Source organism: Mixophyes fleayi, chromosome 7, assembly GCF_038048845.1.
Source record: "Mixophyes fleayi isolate aMixFle1 chromosome 7, aMixFle1.hap1, whole genome shotgun sequence".
In the NCBI taxonomy this organism is placed as follows: Eukaryota; Metazoa; Chordata; class Amphibia; order Anura; family Limnodynastidae; genus Mixophyes; species Mixophyes fleayi.
In genome coordinates this window covers 91602822-91622321 of record NC_134408.1, presented here as the reverse complement: position 1 = coordinate 91622321, position 19500 = coordinate 91602822, and the positions used below count along the sequence as shown (strand labels likewise).

The window sequence follows — 19500 nt, the reverse complement described above, 5'->3', positions numbered from 1 at the left end:
ATTATATAAATACAGTATATATGCAAAGAAACATCCAAATCAAATTGTAATACAAACTAGCAGATTACTGAGAACACACACACCCTCTCAAGAATGTATAGAATTTTGCATAACAATTGATAATTTGCATTTCTTTGGGGAGTATTTTATTTGATTAATTTTCAATCCACATGTTAGAATTGTCCTTAGCTGGCTTCAATTTTCTCACAGCACATCATATTGGAAAAATACACAGCATGACCAACATGCTAAAACAATGCTTTTTTTATTTGCATATGAACCACTACAGCTGGCCTCCCAATTGTAAATGTTTATTTTTCCTGTTATTGCTCTACTACATATTGCATAATATGTAGCACATGCATGCAAGTAATTTTTGAAGATTTTGTTAGCAAAGGAAGCTGTTTTAAAGGTAAACTTCTAAAGTTCAAAATGTTCACAGCAATAAGTTTTACCATCATCTGACAAGGTAGACATCTATTAAATAAGAATACAGCAGGCATAATTCACATTGTGTAAGGGAAAAACCTTATGGTGATGTGAAAGAGTTATCATGATTCAAGCATTTTTTTTAAAACTTCGTAATAAAACTGCAACAGTCATAAAATGCAGGCCATATTGATTGATATGGGATAGGGCTTTTTTTAAAAAGTTTTATTCACAGAGAAAAGTTTGCCTGCTTAGATCAGACATTATCCATTACTTTCTGTGGGGATACTGCTCATTGAAGGATCAGGGAAAGATATCAAATTGAAGTAAATTGAGAAACTTTTACAGTATGAAAAATAAGAAAGGAAAAATAATTAATAAAACATGTTATCATTTATTTTGATTTTATAATATAGTGTATTTTTGTTCATCTTCTTTCTTTTCAATGTAGGCAAAATTATTTCATATCTTTTGTTATAGAAAATGGATGCACCCTCATCAGTACAGTAAATATAAAATATATTTTAAAACTGCCTCCACATACAATCCATATTCTGATAGTTCTATAATCCTCTCCAGTTCTAGCTGACCTGGGGTTGTGATCTGGATAATAAGATGTTGGGACCTGCCGAAGGGGTGACTTTTGTCACCTCTGTGGTTCCTTGCATATTGGCAATGGGTCCCCAAGACCTCTGCCTATTATACCTAAAATAGGAAGACGGAAAAAAAAGCTACAAAATATACACTTGCTTCCTGTCCCTTTTGATTAAAAAAATATTTTATAAAAGGAAAGTCAATTAAAACCAAATCTTCCTTTCTTCTATCTGGCATAGTCCAAAGACTGACCTTTGGTGTACTGATAAACACAAAGTATTCTAGCAGCCTACAGTGAAGTAAGTATTCCATGCACACCTCACCTTGAAGACTCCGTTTTCTGTTACTCTTATGAGCAGGGCCCTCATGTGTGTCTCAAATTATGTTCCTGTATTGCTATGAGTTTATGGTGGTAAATTCTATGTAAAGGATAAAAATGTATAGAATGCAATAAAGTATAATAATGAAAAAGATGGACCTGTATTTACCTGCTTTGCTATACAGCGGACTCTTGTGCCTACCCATCACCTCAGCCCTGTCCAAAAACTACATCTGACAGGTTCAGATGGGATTTAGATTATTAAATTTAACGCAACACAGTCATTTACTGTAACTAGTAAAGCAATTTCATTGGTCAGAGGAGTCGCTCATTAAATATTTACAAAAATCACAAGGTATTTGGTAACTAATCAAAGATATAAGATGTAATGTTAAGGAACATGTGAGAAATGGCAAACTAGTCCACTAGGACTTCCAGTGAATTCTTTATGCCTGTGGCATCCATGATTTAAAACCTTAAAAAGCATTACCTATCTGACATGAAGTTCAATGAGTTTGAATTCAGTGAATATAAGGCTGTCATTTCATTGATTTCTCAAGCAAAATGCAGGGCTGCTGAGTTAAGACTAAGACTTTGGATCCCTAGTTGTGCCTCATGTAGGAAATTAGGCAGTTTAGCATCAACCAACTGATGTGTACACCTGGGGACTGATTTAATTAAGGCAAAAAATAGTAATTTTTCTCCTAGACAAAACCATGTTACAATGCAAGGGGTTCAAGTTAGTTTATTACTTTGCACATAAGTTAAATAATGGCTTTTGTTTTTCATGTAGCACACAGATACTTTATAGCTTTATTTTACACTGAAATTGAAAGTTGATCTAAAACATGCCCTACCCTAACTATAAATCTGTCCCCACGTTTTAAATTTAAATTTAGCTCCCCCTTCAATGCAACACGGTTTTGCCAAAGTGCAAAGTTACTCAATTGTTTTTGCTTTCCTTTCCTTTATGAATCAGGCTCCTGATGTTTATATTGTACGTACCTTTCCTTCATATAGTTATACAGATAGACACTTACTGAAAGGTACTTTTGAGAATAAACAAGAACATAGATTGTGTTATGTGTCTGCTTGTTTCATATCCTACTTCTTAATATAAATGCCTAATAATTTCAGCTACAGTATCCCAAAATGTTAAGGGCCTTATTGGGTACTTTTAAGTAGGCACCATTATTACTATTGCTCCCTCCAAGGCTATAGTAATGTATTGTAATACAGTTAGGATGTTGGAAATCTAGCAGACATAAGTGAATGGTGGGTCAGTTAACTTGTTTTCCTGGTGGCCTGAATGGTCTTTTCCCAGACTGCTTTACTATGGACAACTAGAGTCTTTACATAGCTAACTTTTAGCTTAAACAGAGAACTCCTTTAATTTTTGGCACCCATGACACCAGTAAGAAAACTAGTGAGAAGATGGACTAAACAGTTGTTTTTTAATAAAGGTTCCCGAAACATAAACTACATTTTGGCTCTTGTAAAAATAAATACCAAAAATAAATGTAAATAATTGGGACCCAATTGAAGATATTAGAGATACATTTGTGCTTAAGGGTAAAACGTTTCAGCTGGTCCTGTGGGAGGAACAGGAGAGGCCAGAGAAAAATATCTGCAGGTAACTGACCCTGGGGTCCCAACTTGGCGGATGAGCATGTTAATAAAAGTTTTTCAGTAGGTAGTTATGTGACTTTAATGCGTATAGGTGCACAGAGCTCTGTAATGTCCTTTTGGGGTGTTTCATTATATTATGACATCTAGTGTCATGGCTTTTATAGCTAAGAGTAGCATATATGATTAGACAGCATCCAGGTAGTGCAATTTTCCAATGACCGGTATAGTGAGATGTAGAAGATGTGGGTGGGTGTGTGTACATTTGGAAGACATTTCCATGTATTTTTTTTTTGTTTTTTTTTGCAGGGAAAAAATGTTCACAGTTCATTTTATACTGATCTTGTGCAGATGGCTATGTAATTACAATTGTATATGTTCATTATTTTCATTTGTTAATTGCTGAGTCTTGTTTTTGTTATTGTAGTAAATGTGGTTTTAGTAGCATAAACACTTTATACTTGTTACATGGTTTTTTATACTGCAAAACAGTATTTATTTTTGCGGTGAGGAATTTGTTGAGGGATTTGTAGATCAGGTATATAGAAATCAAACCATACATCTGATACCAAAACACACAGCTGAAACATCAACAAATACAATTTGTGTAAGTGAAACTATTAACATTTGGAGTTGGGTTTTGGGGCAGGTGAGAAAAACCTTTTGTGAGTTAAGGGTGGGGCACTACTTTTGTTATATAGTCAATAAAGGTCAGTATGATTGAGTGCCTGGCCCAACTAAATTGATACAGTTGTGTAAGGTAAGGACAACCAAACCAAAAACACAAGTTCATACCATGGCCACATCTCCTCTAAAAGTGGGGATGGCTTTGTTAGAGATATGTCCATGTCACAGTGGGCATTAATACACCCTTCCTGGGGATATGTCTAGTGCTTTAGATGCGCTAGTCCACCACAAACCTCCCCCCTTCCATGTAGACATCCTTGAAATGCTGCCTCTGGTGCTTGCTACATCCGATCACCATGGTGTGCTGTGACATACCTCCCAACTCCCTGCGAGTCAGGTCAAATGTGCTGACAGTGGGATAGTCTCGTATAACGGGCATTGCCTGGCCAATATCGAGACAGTTGGGAGAATGCAGATTGATCCAATATAAAGAGACCACAGTCAATACATCCTAAACACACTCTGTACCAAAAATACAAACAAGCACACATTATGCTAAAGCAGAGATACATAAATGTTGCACACACATGACATGCATAGATGTAAAAAACAGACACTCGCACTAAAGGTACATGGCTAATCATATGGATAATTAACAACACTGAAAAAAAGTCCATGGAGTTTAATTGGTTGAAGGTGAAGGAAGTATGTGACAAGCTCTTTAAATTGTACAGCACAAATGACCAGACTAGTGATATTGTCTAATTTCCTCAAGGTTTTTGTTGAATAACTTTTATAGGAAATGAATATACTCACTTTTGTTTGCTGGAAGATGTAATTAGTGAGAGAATTAATATTTCTTTCTGAAGTGGCAGTGAAACATGCAACATTATTTAGTATAGGAAATGTTGAATGGTACAAATTTGACTGGGGTTTTTATTCCTGTTCCTGCAAAGCTTCACTTACAAGCTCTTAGTAATTAGGATCCATTTTCCCCCATGTCATTATAAAGTGGGGAATTTGCTCCAAATTGAATGTTATCACATAGGGTTAGGGTTATCATTTAAACACATTGGCTGTTCATAAAGTTTAATTATTATTTTTTATTCATAAGGTGCCTCAAAAGGTTTGCAGCGCCGTACAGAGAGCAAAGGATGACACAGTACACGGCATACAGGGCAAAAACAAAACAAAGTGCAAATAAATTATCGACCCAGCTGAGGAGAGGTCTGCTGTCTAAAGAGGTATTAGTGAAGACCAGAATAGTTTAGAGACTAAAAAGGAAGAAGGAGGGGTAGGAAGGGTATCAAAGCAAGATGAACCTGTGCCCAGGAGTGTGGGTGCAGCTAGCAAGATAAAAGGAGACCAAGGGTGGGGCCCTAGTATCAAGGCACAAGTATGAAGCTGGGGTGTCGAAGACAGGTGACATGAAGAGAAGGACACGAGGATAAGACTGCCCTGCTTGCGGGAGCTTACATTCTAAAGGGAAGGGGCAGACTAAACAGAAAACACCTCCCGATTACAGTTGGCCACTCGTATGTTTGTAGTATACTAAAAGCTATGTAATAGTTAAGTAGATTAGATAGAGGGGATGTTTTCTTATAACTTCCCAATATTATTTTTGTTTTTTTGTCTGTTTCGTAATGTAATTTTCTTTTATGTGCACTCTTAAAAAACCTAAATAAAAACACTTTATTTAAAAAAACAACCAAACGAAAAAAAAAACAGGAAACGCAAAGAGGCTTTCCTGTACAGGTGGGTTATGAGGGATCATTTAAAAATTTGCAGGCTAGGGGAAAGCCTGATAACATGAAGGAGATCTTTTCAGAAAAAGGGACAGCGCGGGAGAAAATTGAGAATTATACTCACCGTTAACTTCCTTTCCTTGAAATACTCCATGGCAGCACTTACAATGGGTTAATACCCTTGCAGCTTAGTGTACATAGGTAAAATTCGCCCCACTTAAACCATATATAAGGCAGCTCCTCCTACTCCTCCTTGTCTTTTGTAACCTCCCAAGCCGTCTTTAGAACATAACCATTAGAACAAGCGTGGGAAAACATAGGGCTGTCATGGAGTATTTCGAGGAAAGGAAATTAACGGTGAGTATAATTCTCAATTTTCCTTTCCCTAATCCATGGCAGCCCTTACAATGGGATATACCAAAGCAGTACAATAGTCGGGAGGGCAGTAAAAACATATTAACCGTGAAACAAAAAATTTATTTACAACGTTTGCTGGAGAATCTTTCTCCCAAACTGTGTCTCCGTAGAGGCTGATACGTCAAGCAGATGATGCTTAGAAAAAATGTGCATCGATGACCATTCGGCTGCCTTACAGATGTCTGTTGCCGATGCCTGGGTTCTATGTGCCCAGGAGGTCGCTACCTCCCTTGTTGAATGTGCTTTCAGTATCTTGGGTATTTCACGCCCTTTCCCCCTGTAGGCCTGTGCAATTACTTCTCTTATCCACTTCGCCAAAGTGGGTTTGGATGGGGCATATCCTTTGCGAGGACCTTCAGGAAGTACAAATAGTTGTTTTGTCTTCCTAAGAGTTTTCGTCTTGACAATGTAAGTAGATATAGCTCTCACCACATCCAGCGTTATGGAGTTTTCTCCTCACTATTAGGGGGATGATGGTAGAGAGATGATAGTACCAATTTTTGATATATGTGGAAGGAAGAGACAACTTTGGGTCGATACTCTGGATTCGTCCTCAAAATTACTTTATCTTCGTAAACGTTGAGGAAGGGTTCTTCACACCATAACCCATGTATGTCCCCTATCCGACGAACCAAAGTGATTGCCACTAGAAAGAGCACTCTCAGAGTGAGCCATTTGAGAGAAATATCCTGCAGTGGTTCGAAGGGGTCAACGGTTAAGGCATCCAGGAAAATATTAAGGTCTCAAAGGGCTTAGAATGGTTTCACTCTTGGTCGTAACATCTTCAGTGCCTGCAAGAATTGGAAGAGGAGATCCGGAGATGATAGCTTGGTATCAAGAAGGATGTTAAGAGCAGATATTTGCACCTTTAATGTAGATGGTGCTAGTCCTTTAATGAAACCATCTTTAAGACACTCTAACACATTAGGGACACTGGCGGACATGGGATCCTTCCCCATATTCCCCACCCAACAAATGAATTTTTTCCAAATTCTGTAATAAATCATAGAGGAATTCTTTTGCCTTGCCTGAATTAGAATGTCTATTACCTCGTCTGAAACACCTTTGGATTTCAATAGTGGCTGCTCAGTCTCCACGCCATCAAACCAAGGGAGTCCGGATTTGGATGCAGAACCGGACCCTGATGTATGAGGTCTGGTCTGACCGGTAACGGCCATGGATGTTCCAGCAGCATCCTCCGTGCTACTGCGAGCCAAGGGCGACGCGGCCACGCCGGGAGGACTGCTATCACCTCCACCTTTTCCTTCCTTATCTTCCTGAGTACTTGAGGAATGACTGGAAAGGAAGGAAACACGTACCCAAGCTTGAAGTTCCACTGCATTGACATGGCATCTATCTCTAGGGCCCTGTTGTGACGGGAGTAGAAAATGGATACCTTGGCATTGCTCCCTGTGGCAGTCAGGTCTATTTCTGGTGTTCCAAACCTGTGTCGTATGAGTTGAAAGACCTCTTCGTGCAACTCCCACTTTCCTGGATGGACTTGGTGTCTGCTTAAATAGTCCGCCACCACGTTTTCTTTGCCTGCCACGTGAAGGGCTGAGAGATTTCAGATTTGGCTCTGCCCATGTCATTAGTGTGGTTATTTCGGCCAACATTGTTCTACTCTTGGTATCACCCTGCTTGTTTATAAAGGCTACTACAGTCCTGTTGTCGGCGATTACTTGCAGATATTTGGCTCGTTGATAGGACTGGAAGTACTGGACTGCACGCCAGACCACTCTCATCTCCCAGATGTTCCCCTCAAAAAGTCTCTCTTCGTCTTGCCAAGTGCCCTGCGTGACCATAGCCTGAATGTGAGCACCCCAACCTACTGAACTATTTTTTGTGGTAAGAACACACCAGTCTGATATCAAGAGAGTCACACCTTGCTTTCTCAAGCCTTGGAGCTGCCACCAACTTAGGGACTGTCTTGCCAACCTTGAAAGGTTGATTTTGGAATCTAGAGACCCCACTGTACGATCCCATTCTGCAAAGAGGTTTGCTTGAAGATCTCTCATATGCCATCTTGCCCATGGAAGGATTCCTATTTTTGAGGAAAATATTCCTAGGAGGCGGAGGCAGGTTCATGCTGAAATCCGAGGTTGAATCTGGACTTACTGCGCCAGCAACTGGATTTTGTCCAAACTTTCTTGAGACAGACCTTGTCCGTTCTTGTATTTATTTGCACTCCTGGGAACACAAGCTGTTGCGAGGGTATCAGATGGCTTTTTGATACATTGACTATCCAACTGTGCTGTTGCAGAAACTGGATTACTTGGGATGTAACCTGTAAGGCTGCTTCTTCTGACTTTGCCGAAATCAGAATATCGACCAGATATGGCCACAAAGCTACTCCTCTCTCCCTGATTGCTGATATGAGATCTATAAGGACTTTGGTAAATGTTTTTGGAGACGTGGGAATGCCAAACGGAAGACAAGTACATTTGGATGTGCATCCTTGAATGAAGAACCTTAGGAATTGCTGGTGATGGATCGTGATCGGGATATGAAAATATGCATCCTTTTAAATCTATCGCCGTCAGAAAAAAATACTCCATCCAAAAGCTTTTTGCTTGCACATAGCAATTGAGAGCTTGTAAATCTAGTACTGTTCTGAAGGCACCTTATGCTTTCTGGACCAGAAACGGTTTGGAATAGAACCCCATGTTTTCTTGATTTGTCGGCACCGCCACAATCGCTTTTGTTTTCACCAGGTCTTTTAGGTTTTCCATCAATGCTCGCTGTTCTAAGAAGAATGTGGGACTTCTTGACTGGACAAATCTGTTTCCTTTTGGCCAGGTATGAAATTCTATGGCATATCCCCTGGTGACTATCTCCTGGACCCACTTGTCTTGTGTGGTTTGATTCCAAATTTTTGCAAAGAGTGATATCCTGCCGCCCACTGGAGTCAGTGGAGACTGGATCTGCAGATAGTCATTGGGTTCTTTGCTGTCCTTGTTTCCCCTTTTTTGATCTGAAGGGCCGAAAGGACTGTCCTGTCATATTATCTTGGTGTCTGAAATACTGTCTCCCAGGTCTATAGGCACGGGCTTGTTTAAACTGTTGCCTTGGAGAATAAGAGCGGAAACGTCTCTCCTTTCTGTCTTGTGGTAGACGATTAGCCCTGCCACTTGCTAGTCTCTGCATTAGATTTTCCAGTTTCTCCCCAAACAGGAAATTACCTTCATATGGAAGCGTTGTCAGCCGCTTTTGGATTGGTGATCTGCCACCCATGGACGTAACCAAAGCCTCCTTCTTGCTACAACTGCTGAGGCCATGCTCTTGGAAGAGAACACAATCGTATCCAACGAGGCTTCACACAAGAAATCAATGCTTTTCTGCATAACCTCTAAGGACTTTAGAAGGTACAACCTACTTATTCTATCTTCGATGTCTGTATAGAACATGCTGGCCCACAACCTAAGGGCTCTAGCTACCAAAGCCATAGCTATCCCAGACTTTAGAGTTATGCCTGAAGAGATGTGTAATTTCCTGAAGGAAGTCTCCATTCTCCTATCCATGGCGTCTTTCAGTGGTCCCCCATCATCCCATGGGAGAGTGGTCTTTGAGGATAAGCCGGCTATGGCTGATTCAACCTTAGGTACTGAACACCATTTCAGCATATCGTCATCCTGGAAAGGATACATGCAGTTCAGTCTTCCTATGTTCGGATGACTTATGTCTAAGGCTCGCCACTCCTTAGAGATCAAGTCTTTTATCACCTAATGGGTATGGAACACCCTAGATTTCATTTGGTGTTCAGAAAACAGTGCATCCTGTGGTTTGACCAGAACTGTTGCTTCCTCAATGCCTAACGATTTGTTAATATGCTTCAGTATAACATTCACGGTATCCAAATTAAACATTCTGGGATCCTCCTTCACCTTAGCCTCACTATCTGACTCGGAATCCCACTCCTGAAGGGAACTGAATGTTTCAGAGGATGGCCCTGGCCTCACATCCTCCATATCTTCTCCTATTGGAGTCCTGCCACTTTTTGCTCCCTGCTCTGGGGCCTGAAAATCCTGCAATGCCTTCACAGCCACGAAAATAACTATTTGAATTGTTCTGGGGGGCCAGGCTCTTCCACCATTTTAGGGGTGCATGACACACATAATGGATCAATGCAATCTTTCGGCAATCGGTCATCACAAGCTGCACACACTCGATTCTTAACTTTGCATGTTCTTTTTCCCTGCACAAGCTCCATAGAGGTACTGTAAACAATAAAAAAGGTACTAAGTAGCCTATTCTAAAGTACACAAAACACTCACTCTATGGGCTTACCTCGGGGTGTCCTTCAGCTTTTTTGGGGCAGACTCCTGGTCCATAGTGCACTGTATCCAGATAGCTGCTAGGTCCTGCAGCATACATCCACCTATAGCCAACAATGAGCCTCATATAATGGGCGTCAGTTTCTTAAAGAGGTGTCTGCCCTGACATCATCAAAGTGTGTCCATAGCAGGGTAACGATTTTCACCTGTTTTCCTGCTGACAGGTGGTGGGGTAAACGGGGAAGCCAGAGTTGCATGGCAGTCCGTCCAGCGCACTGCGCCACTGTGCACGTGCCCACCCTGGGCGCTATTGACAGTACCGCTGAAAACTCCCAAACAGCCAACGCTGAAGGGAACGATCCAGGCCCAGGCCCCTATGAACTGCCACACAGCCAGCCTCATGAGGAATGCCAAAACCTGCGGTAAGCCCTCTAGCACCAAAAAAAATGCTACTCTGCACTACCCTGTCCTACACACTCAGAGACAGGAAAGAAAGACACGGAGGAGGAGGAAGCGCTGCCTTTTATACGGTTCAGGTGCGGCAAACTTTTCCTGTCTACACTAAGCTGATCAGGGTATTAACCCATTAAAAGGGCTGCCATGGAGTAGGGAAAGGTAATCTTAAATGTGTGGTAACCAAATGGGAAGTGAAGCAGCAGTCCTTGTCTGACCGTAGATGATGGGAGGGAGTATGAATGGAATTGAAGTAAGAGACATAAGGAGCAGTTGAGTTAAAGATGGCTTTGTAGGTGAGGGAGAGGAGTTTGAAGAGGATTTTCTCGTGGAGGGAAGCCAGTGGAGTATTTGACAGAGAGAGGAGGCAAATGATGACCGCAGAGAGAGAAAGATTAGTTGCACAGCAGCGTTGAGTATGGACTGAAGAGGAATGAGACAGGAGTTGGAGAGGCCAGTAAGGAGGAGGCTGCAATAGTCAAGGCCAGAAATGATGAGAGAATGGACAAGCGTTTTGTTTGCATCAAATGAGAGGAAGGGACGGATGCAAGCTATGTTGTGGAGATGAAAGTGACAGGATTTGGCGAGGAATTGGATATGGGGTGGAGGGGGGAGTCAAGGGTGACACCTATGCATCAGGCTTTGGTAAAAGAGGAGATGTTGGTATTACCAACAGTGATGGAGAGAGTGGGTGGGAAGGAGACGCTAGAGGGAGGGAAAGCTATAAGTTCAGAATAGACCATGTTAAGTTTAAGGAAATGATGGGCCATCCAATGGGAGATGGCAGGGGGGCAGCAGGCCACGTTAGCAAGGAGGGAAGGGGAGAGGTCCGGAAGTGAGACATAGATTTGGGTGTCATCAGCGTAGAAGTGGGACTGGAGGCAGAAGGAACTGATAAGTTCACTTAGTGAAGGGGTATGCGAAGGAAAGAGGAGAGGCGAAGGATGGAGCCCTGGGTGACTCCCACGGGAAAAGAGGAAGGTGGGGAGGAGAAGCCTGATTGAGAAGAAGCAGTCAGAGAGATAGGAGATAAACCAGAAAAGGACAATGTCAGAAAGGCCAATGGTGTGAAGGGTGTGTAGCAGGAGAGGGTGAACAACTTTAGTCATCAAATGTGAAATTCTTTTTAGTAAATCTAAAGTATGACCATGTTACTTCCAATATAGGTATGCAAGTGATCATGAGAAATACAGTGAGGGACTTTTATAAGCAGTGTTGTATCGCTATAATCGAGAATCTGTGTTTTGTAAAGCAGCGTATTTATGTTAATATTTAAAACAACAAAAGTTTTTTTAAGTTTAATTTGTTCCTGTACGCAGACAAATATAAATGATGTATTCAAACCTGCCGTCGGCTGGGTCATTTCTTTGCTAACAATATAATAAAGGTCAGGGATGAGATTGAGTCACTGACAAAGTTAGTTTAATAAAATTGTAAGCTTAATACAATTTATATAATTGCATTAAGCTTACAATTCACATACTATGGTTATTGTTAAAACGAGGGAATTGCTGATAGATCCAGATTTTGTGTTCCTCTGGACTCTCATGAATTTTTATACTCTAAACCAGGAAATGTACACATTACATGCTTATACTTCACTGTCCACATATACTGCTTTATGTTTTTGCTAGGTCAAATGGTTGCTGGCAACTACCATCAAGTAAAAAATAGATAAGATCAGACTTGAAATGGTATCATCTCCCTCAACAAGCAATTGGCTCAATTCCTTTGTAGCACCCTCTAACACTCTCTCTTTATTTGATCCCACAATTGAAGAGGAAGTTTCTACTCAGTTCTCATCTTCCTACTCTACCTCCTGTCCTCTTGATCCCATTCCCTCACAAATTAGTAGGTCCCTGTCTCCTGTGTTCATTCCCCCTCTAACTAAAATCTGTAATCTATCTCTTTCTACTGGTATCTATCTCTTTCTACTGGTATTTTTCCATCACTATTCAAGCATGCAGTCATTACTCCCATTTTAAAAAAACTAAATTCTGACCCAAACTCTCTCGCAATTACCGCCCCATCTCTCAGCTCCAAGCTTCTCGAGAGAATTGCCTACACTCGCCTCACACACTTTCTTACAGCAAACAACCTATTGGATCCTCTTCAGTCAGGCTTTCGCTTTCAGCACTCCACAGAGACTGCGCTGACCAAGGTTGTCAATGATTTGATCACAGCAAAAAGTAAAAACCATTACTCTCTGCTGCATTTGACACTATTGACCACACTCTCCTCATACAAACGCTACAATCCCTAGGTCTTGACAGCACTGTCCTATCCTGGTTCTCATCCTACCTATCTAATCACTCTTTCAGTGTTCATTTCTCTGGATCCACCTCTGCTCCGCTTCCTTTATCAGTTGGAGTACCGCATGGCTCAGTCCTAGGTCCTCTGCTATTCTTTAGTTACACCACTTCTCTTGGAAAAATAATAAGCTCCTTTGGATTTCAGTATCATCTCTATGCGGATGATACACAAATCTATCCTCTCCTGATCTTTCACCATCTGTGTTGTCTCGCGTTACTGACTGTCTTTCTGACATTTCATCTTGGATGTCTTCTCGCCAACTCAAACTCAATCTTTCAAAAACTGAATTAATAATATTCCCACCCAAAAACAGAATCTTCTTGCCTGACATTTCTATTTCTGTTGATAACATGACCATAAATCCCACCACGCAAACTCGCTGCCTAGGTGTTATCCTTGACTCACAACTATGATTTATTCCCCACAACAACTCCATATCTAAATCATGTTACATACATCTAAAGAACATTTCCAGAATACGCACATATTTCACAAAAGACACCGCAAAAACCTTCATTTGTGCACTCATCATCTCCCGCATCGACTATTGCAATTCCCTCCTTACTGGTCTTCCCAAAGTCAGACTTGAACCTCTACAATCTATTATGCACGCAGCGGCTAGATTGATTTTCCTTGCAAACCGTTCTTCCTCTGCTGAGCCACTCTGTCAGTCTCTACATTGGTTACCTGTATTTCAACGAATCCAATATAAAATTCTACTTCTACTAACATACAAGGCTGTCAACAAAATTGCACCGACATACATTTCCTCACTTGTCTCAAAATATCTCCCTACTCGACACCTCCGTTCTGCATCTGCGTCTCTCTTCCACTCTCATCACATACTCCCATTCTCTGTTACAGGACTTTTTTCGGGCTGCACCCACTTTGTGGAATTCCCTCCCTCGCACAGTAAGACTTTTCTCTAGTCTTCAAACCTTCAAGCGTTCTCTGAAAACCCACCTCTTCAGACAAGCTTATGATATTCCTCAACCACCATCTTAATCTCCCCTATTACCACCCTCTACACAGCTAACAGAAGACAACAACCCTCTGACCAACATTGGTACACACACAGCCCACTCAGTACTTTTACCTTTGCATTCTAGCTGGTCCAGTGTGCAATATGATGTAGCACATGCCCTTGTGTTTCAAACTCCCATTGTCCCATAGATTGTAAGCTTGCGAGCAGTGTTCTCTTACACCTCTGTCTGTATGTATTACCCAGTATTGTTTTTAGGGATGAGCGCGCTCGGATTTCTGAAATCCGAGCCCACCCGAACGTTGCGGATCCGAGTCGGATCCGAGACAGATCCGGGTATTGGCGCCAAATTCAAAAGTGAAACTGAGGCTCTGACTCATAATCCCGTTGTCGGATCTCGCGATACTCGGATCCTATAAATTCCCCGCTAGTCGCCGCCATCTTCACTCGGGCATTGATCAGGGTAGAGGGAGGGTGTGTTAGGTGGTCCTCTGTGCTGTTTAGTTCTGTGCTGTTTAGTTCTGTGCTGTTTAGTTCTGTGCTGTTTAGTGCTGTGCTGTGCTGTGCTGTGCTGTGCTGTGCTGTGCTGTGCTGTGTTCTGCAGTATCAGTCCAGTGGTGCTGTGTGCTGTGCTCTGTCCTTCTGAGGTCAGTGGTGCTGCTGGGTCCTGTGCTGTGTCCTGTTCAGTCCAGTGGTGCTGTGTCCTGTGCTCTGTGCTTCTAAGGGCATAGTTATTTCCCCAATATTCCCCTGTGTTTAAAAAAATAAAAAAAAGTTTTTTTTATAAAATACCAAAAACTACTTTAATATTTTTTAATTACCACAAAATTTTCACAACCAATCCTGCAGTATAAGCCCATTGGTACTGCAATATTACCAAGTTCACACATTCAGCAGTAAAAGTCCAGTGGTACTGCAATATTACAAAGTTTACACATTCTGCAGTATCAGTCCAGTGGTGCTGTGTCCTGTGCTCTGTCCTGCTGAGTTCCGTAGTGCTGCTGGGTCCTGTGCCGTGTCCTGTTCAGTCCAGTGGTGCTGTGTCCTGTGCTCTGTGCTTCTAAGGGCATAGTTATTTCCCCATTATTCCCAAGTTTGTAAAAAATAAAAAAAAAGTAAAAAAAAATAAAAAATTAAAAAAAAAAAAAAATATATAATAATTATAACCAAATTTGCAAAACCAATCCAGCATTATAAGTCCATTGGTACTGCAATATTACCAAGTTCACACATTCAGCAGTAAAAGTCCAGTGGTACTGCAATATTACAAAGTTTACACATTCTGCAGTATCAGTCCAGTGGTGCTGTGTCCTGTGCTCTGTCCTGCTGAGTTCCGTAGTGCTGCTGGGTCCTGTGCCGTGTCCTGTTCAGTCCAGTGGTGCTGTGTCCTGTGCTCTGTGCTTCTAAGGGCATAGTTATTTCCCCATTATTCCCAAGTTTGTAAAAAATAAAAAAAAAGTAAAAAAAAATAAAAAATTAAAAAAAAAAAAAAAATATATAATAATTATAACCAAATTTGCAAAACCAATCCAGCATTATAAGTCCATTGGTACTGCAATATTACCAAGTTCACACATTCTGCAGTATCTTGTGCTACATATAATGGAGACCAAAAATTTGGAGGATAAAGTAGGGAAAGATCAAGACCCACTTCCTCCTAATGCTGAAGCTGCTGCCACTAGTCATGACATAGACGATGAAATGCCATCAACGTCGTCTTCCAAGCCCGATGCCCAATCTCGTAGTACCGGGCATGTAAAATCCAAAAAGCCCAAGTTAAGAAAAAGTAGCAAAAAGAGAAACTTAAAATCATCTGAGGAGAAACGTAAAGTTGCCAATATGCCATTTACGACACGGAGTGGCAAGGAACGGCTTAGGCCCTGGCCCGTGTTCATGACTAGTGGTTCAGCTTCACCCACGGATCTTAGCCCTCCTCCTCCTCCCCCCCCCTACAAAAAATTGAAGAGAGTTATGCTGTCAGCAACAAAACAGCAAACAACTCTGCCTTCTAAAGAGAAATTATCACAAATCCCCAAGGCGAGTCCAAGGGTGTTGGTGGTTGTCAAGCCTGACCTTCCCATCACTGTACGGGAAGAGGTGGCTCGGGAGGAGGCTATTGATGATGTAGCTGGCGCTGTGGAGGAACTTGATGATGAGGATGGTGATGTGGTTATTGTAAATGAGGCACCAGGGGGGGAAACAGCTGATGTCCATGGGATGAAAAAGCCCATCGTCATGCCTGGTCAGAAGACCAAAAAATGCACCTCTTCGGTCTGGAGTTATTTTTATCCAAATCCAGACAACCAATGTATGGCAATATGTAGCTTATGTAAAGCTCAAATAAGCAGGGGTAAGGATCTTGCCCACCTAGGAACATCCTCCCTTATACGTCACCTGAATAACCTTCATAGTTCAGTGGTTAGTTCAGGAACTGGGGCTAGGACCCTCATCGGTACAGGGACACCTAAATCCCGTGGTCCAGTTGGATACACACCAGCAACACCCTCCTCGTCAACTTCCTCCACAATCTCCATCAGATTCAGTCCTGCAGCCCAAGTCACCAGCCAGACTGAGTCCTCCTCAATACGGGATTCATCCGAGGAATCCTGCAGCGGTACGCCTACTACTGCCACTGCTGCTGTTGCTGCTGTTAGTCGGTCATCTTCCCAGAGGGGAAGTCGTAAGACCGCTAAGTCTTTCACCAAACAATTGACCGTCCAACAGTCGTTTGCCATGACCACCAAATACGATAGTAGTCACCCTATTGCAAAGCGTATAACTGCGGCTGTAACTGCAATGTTGGTGTTAGACGTGCGCCCGGTGTCCGCCATCAGTGGAGTGGGATTTAGAGGGTTGATGGAGGTATTGTGTCCCCGGTACCAAATCCCCTCGAGATTCCACTTCACTAGGCAGGCGATACCAAAAATGTACAGAGAAGTACGATCAAGTGTCCTCAGTGCTCTTAAAAATGCGGTTGTACCCACTGTCCACTTAACCACGGACATGTGGACAAGTGGTTCTGGGCAAACGAAGGACTATATGACTGTGACAGCCCACTGGGTAGATGCATCCCCTTCCGCAGCAACAGCAACAGCTGCATCAGTAGCAGCATCTACAAAATGGCTGCTCATGCAAAGGCAGGCAACATTGTGCATTACAGGCTTTAATAAGAGGCACAACGCTGCCAACATATTAGAGAAAATGAGGGAAATTATCTCCCAGTGGCTTACCCCACTTAGACTCTCATGGGGATTTGTGGTGTCAGACAATGCCAGTAACATTGTGCGGGCATTAAATATGGGCAATTTCCAGCACGTCCCATGTTTTGCCCACACCATTAATTTGGTGGTGCAGCATTACCTCAAGAGTGACAGGGGTGTGCAGGAGATGCTTGCGGTGGCCCGCAAAATTGCTGGACACTTTCGGCATTCAGCCAGTGCCTACCGCAGACTAGAGGCACATCAAAAAAGCTTGAACCTGCCCTGCCATCACCTCAAACAAGAGGTTGTGACGCGCTGGAACTCCACCCTCTATATGCTGCAGAGGATGGAGGAGCAGCAAAAGGCCATTCAGGCCTACACAGCCACCTACGACATAGGCAAAGGAGTGGGGATGCGCCTGAGTCAAGCGCAGTGGAGACTGATTTCCGTGTTGTGCAAGGTTCTGCAGCCATTTGAACTTGCCACACGAGAAGTCAGTTCCGACACTGCCAGCTTGAGTCAGGTCATTCCCCTGATCAGGCTGTTGCAGAAGCAGCTGGAGAAAGTGAGGGAGGAGCTGGTAAGCCATTGCGATTACAGCAAGCATGTAGCTCTTGTGGATGTAGCCCTTCGTACGCTTTGCCAGGATCCGAGGGTGGTCACTCTTTTAAAGTCAGAGGAATACATTCTGGCCACCGTGCTCGATCCTCGGTTTAAAGCGTATGTTGTGTCTCTGTTTCCGGCGGACACAAATCTACAGCGGTGCAAAGACCTGCTGGTCAGGAGATTGTCCTCTGAAGAGGACCGTGACATGCCAACAGCTCCACCCTCATTTTCTTCCACATCTATGGCTGCGAGGAAAAAGCTCAGTTTTCCCAAAAGAGGCACTGGCGGGGATGCTGATAACATCTGGTCCGGACTGAAGGACCTGCCAACCATTGCAGACATGTCTACTCTCGCTGCATTGGATGCTGTCACAATAGAAAAAATTGTGGATGATTACTTTGCTGACACCATCCAAGTAGACATGTCAGACAGTCCATATTGTTACTGGCAGGAAAAAAAGGCAGTTTGGAAGCCCCTGTACAAACTGGCTCTATTTTACCTGAGTTGTCCCCCCTCCAGTGTGTACTCGGAAAGAGTTTTTAGTGCAGCGGGGAACCTGGTCAGTGAGCGGCGAAGGAGGTTGCTTCCTCACAACGTTGAAAAAATGATGTTTATAAAAATGAATAATCAATTCCTCAATGAAGTACAGCACTGCCCTCCAGATACTACAGAGGGACCTGTGGTTGTGGAGTCCAGCGGGGACGAATTGATAATGTGTGATGAGGAGGAAGTACACACTGTAGGGGGAGAGGAATCAGAGGTTGAGGATGAGGACGACATCTTGCCTCAGTAGAGCCTGTTTAGTCTGTACAGGGAGAGATGAATAGCTTTTTTGGTGTGGGGGCCCAAACAAACCAATCATTTCAGTCAAAGTTGTTTGGTAGGCCCTGTCGCTGAAATGATTGGTTTGTTAAAGTGTGCATGTCCTATTTCAACAGCAGACCTCTCAACTGCAGCTCATCCCTCCTCTGCGGGGATAATGTCTCCTGTGCTCTGACACGTCACTCTGTGTACTCTCAGCCTCAGGATCTGACACTACAGCTACCATGCCTCTTGTAGCAGCCCTCACTCCAGGGCCTCTTCCATGTGCAGTGTCCCCCTCTCTCTTGGGTTCACTATAGTGGCATGGAGTTCTCCCCCTCATCCAGGGCACACATTCCTTGCCCTGGCTCAGTCACCACGCTCAGACTTCCAGGCAATGCTGGGGGAGCCTGGGAGCTTCCACCCCAGGTCCCCAGCTACAACTCTCCTCTCCTGTGTCTTCTCTCTCTTTCTGACACTTTAAAGATCGTGCCTTTAAATGAAAAAGTCAGTCTTGATTGCACGACTATGTGCAAGTGCAACAGGGACATTTTTTTGGGTTTACAAAGTCAAACAGTAACACTACGACCCTGTCTGTCTGGGGTCTGTCAATGACAAATTGTCTGGAGCATGTTTTGAGGAGGTATTGTGGCCCCGGTATCAAATTGGGTACCGGGGCCACCCCACTATGCAGTCCAGATACTTGTTTGGTGGAATTCCGACACGTGGAGGGTTTTTTAATTATATTGTGGCCTCGGTACCAAATTGTGTACCGGGGCCACCACACTACGCAGTCAAGATACTTGTTTGGTGGAATTCAGACCAGTTGAGGGTTTTATTATTATATTGTGTGGACCACTCTATCTATACCACACTACAACTCTATACCACTCTATTTCCTACTTTAATTCTATTTAATTCTATTTCCTACTTTAATTCTATTACTAATTAATTACCATAAAGAGGAACCAAAAAAACCAATTTTACCAAAAGTATAATATGACTTAGACTTACAAACACTACACTTGAAAGATCGTGCCTTTAAATGAAAAAGTCAGTCTTGATTGCACGACTATGTGCAAGTGCAACAGGGACATTTTTTTGGGTTTACAAA

The 19500-nt window shown here is 42.7% G+C and overlaps 1 protein-coding gene across 2 annotated transcripts in view; it reads left to right on the top strand.

The window, feature by feature from the left end:
• The window catches only part of VPS8 (VPS8 subunit of CORVET complex), a 361642-nt gene that overhangs the window by 144750 nt on the left and 197392 nt on the right, over positions 1 to 19500 (top strand). The window lies entirely within an intron of this gene.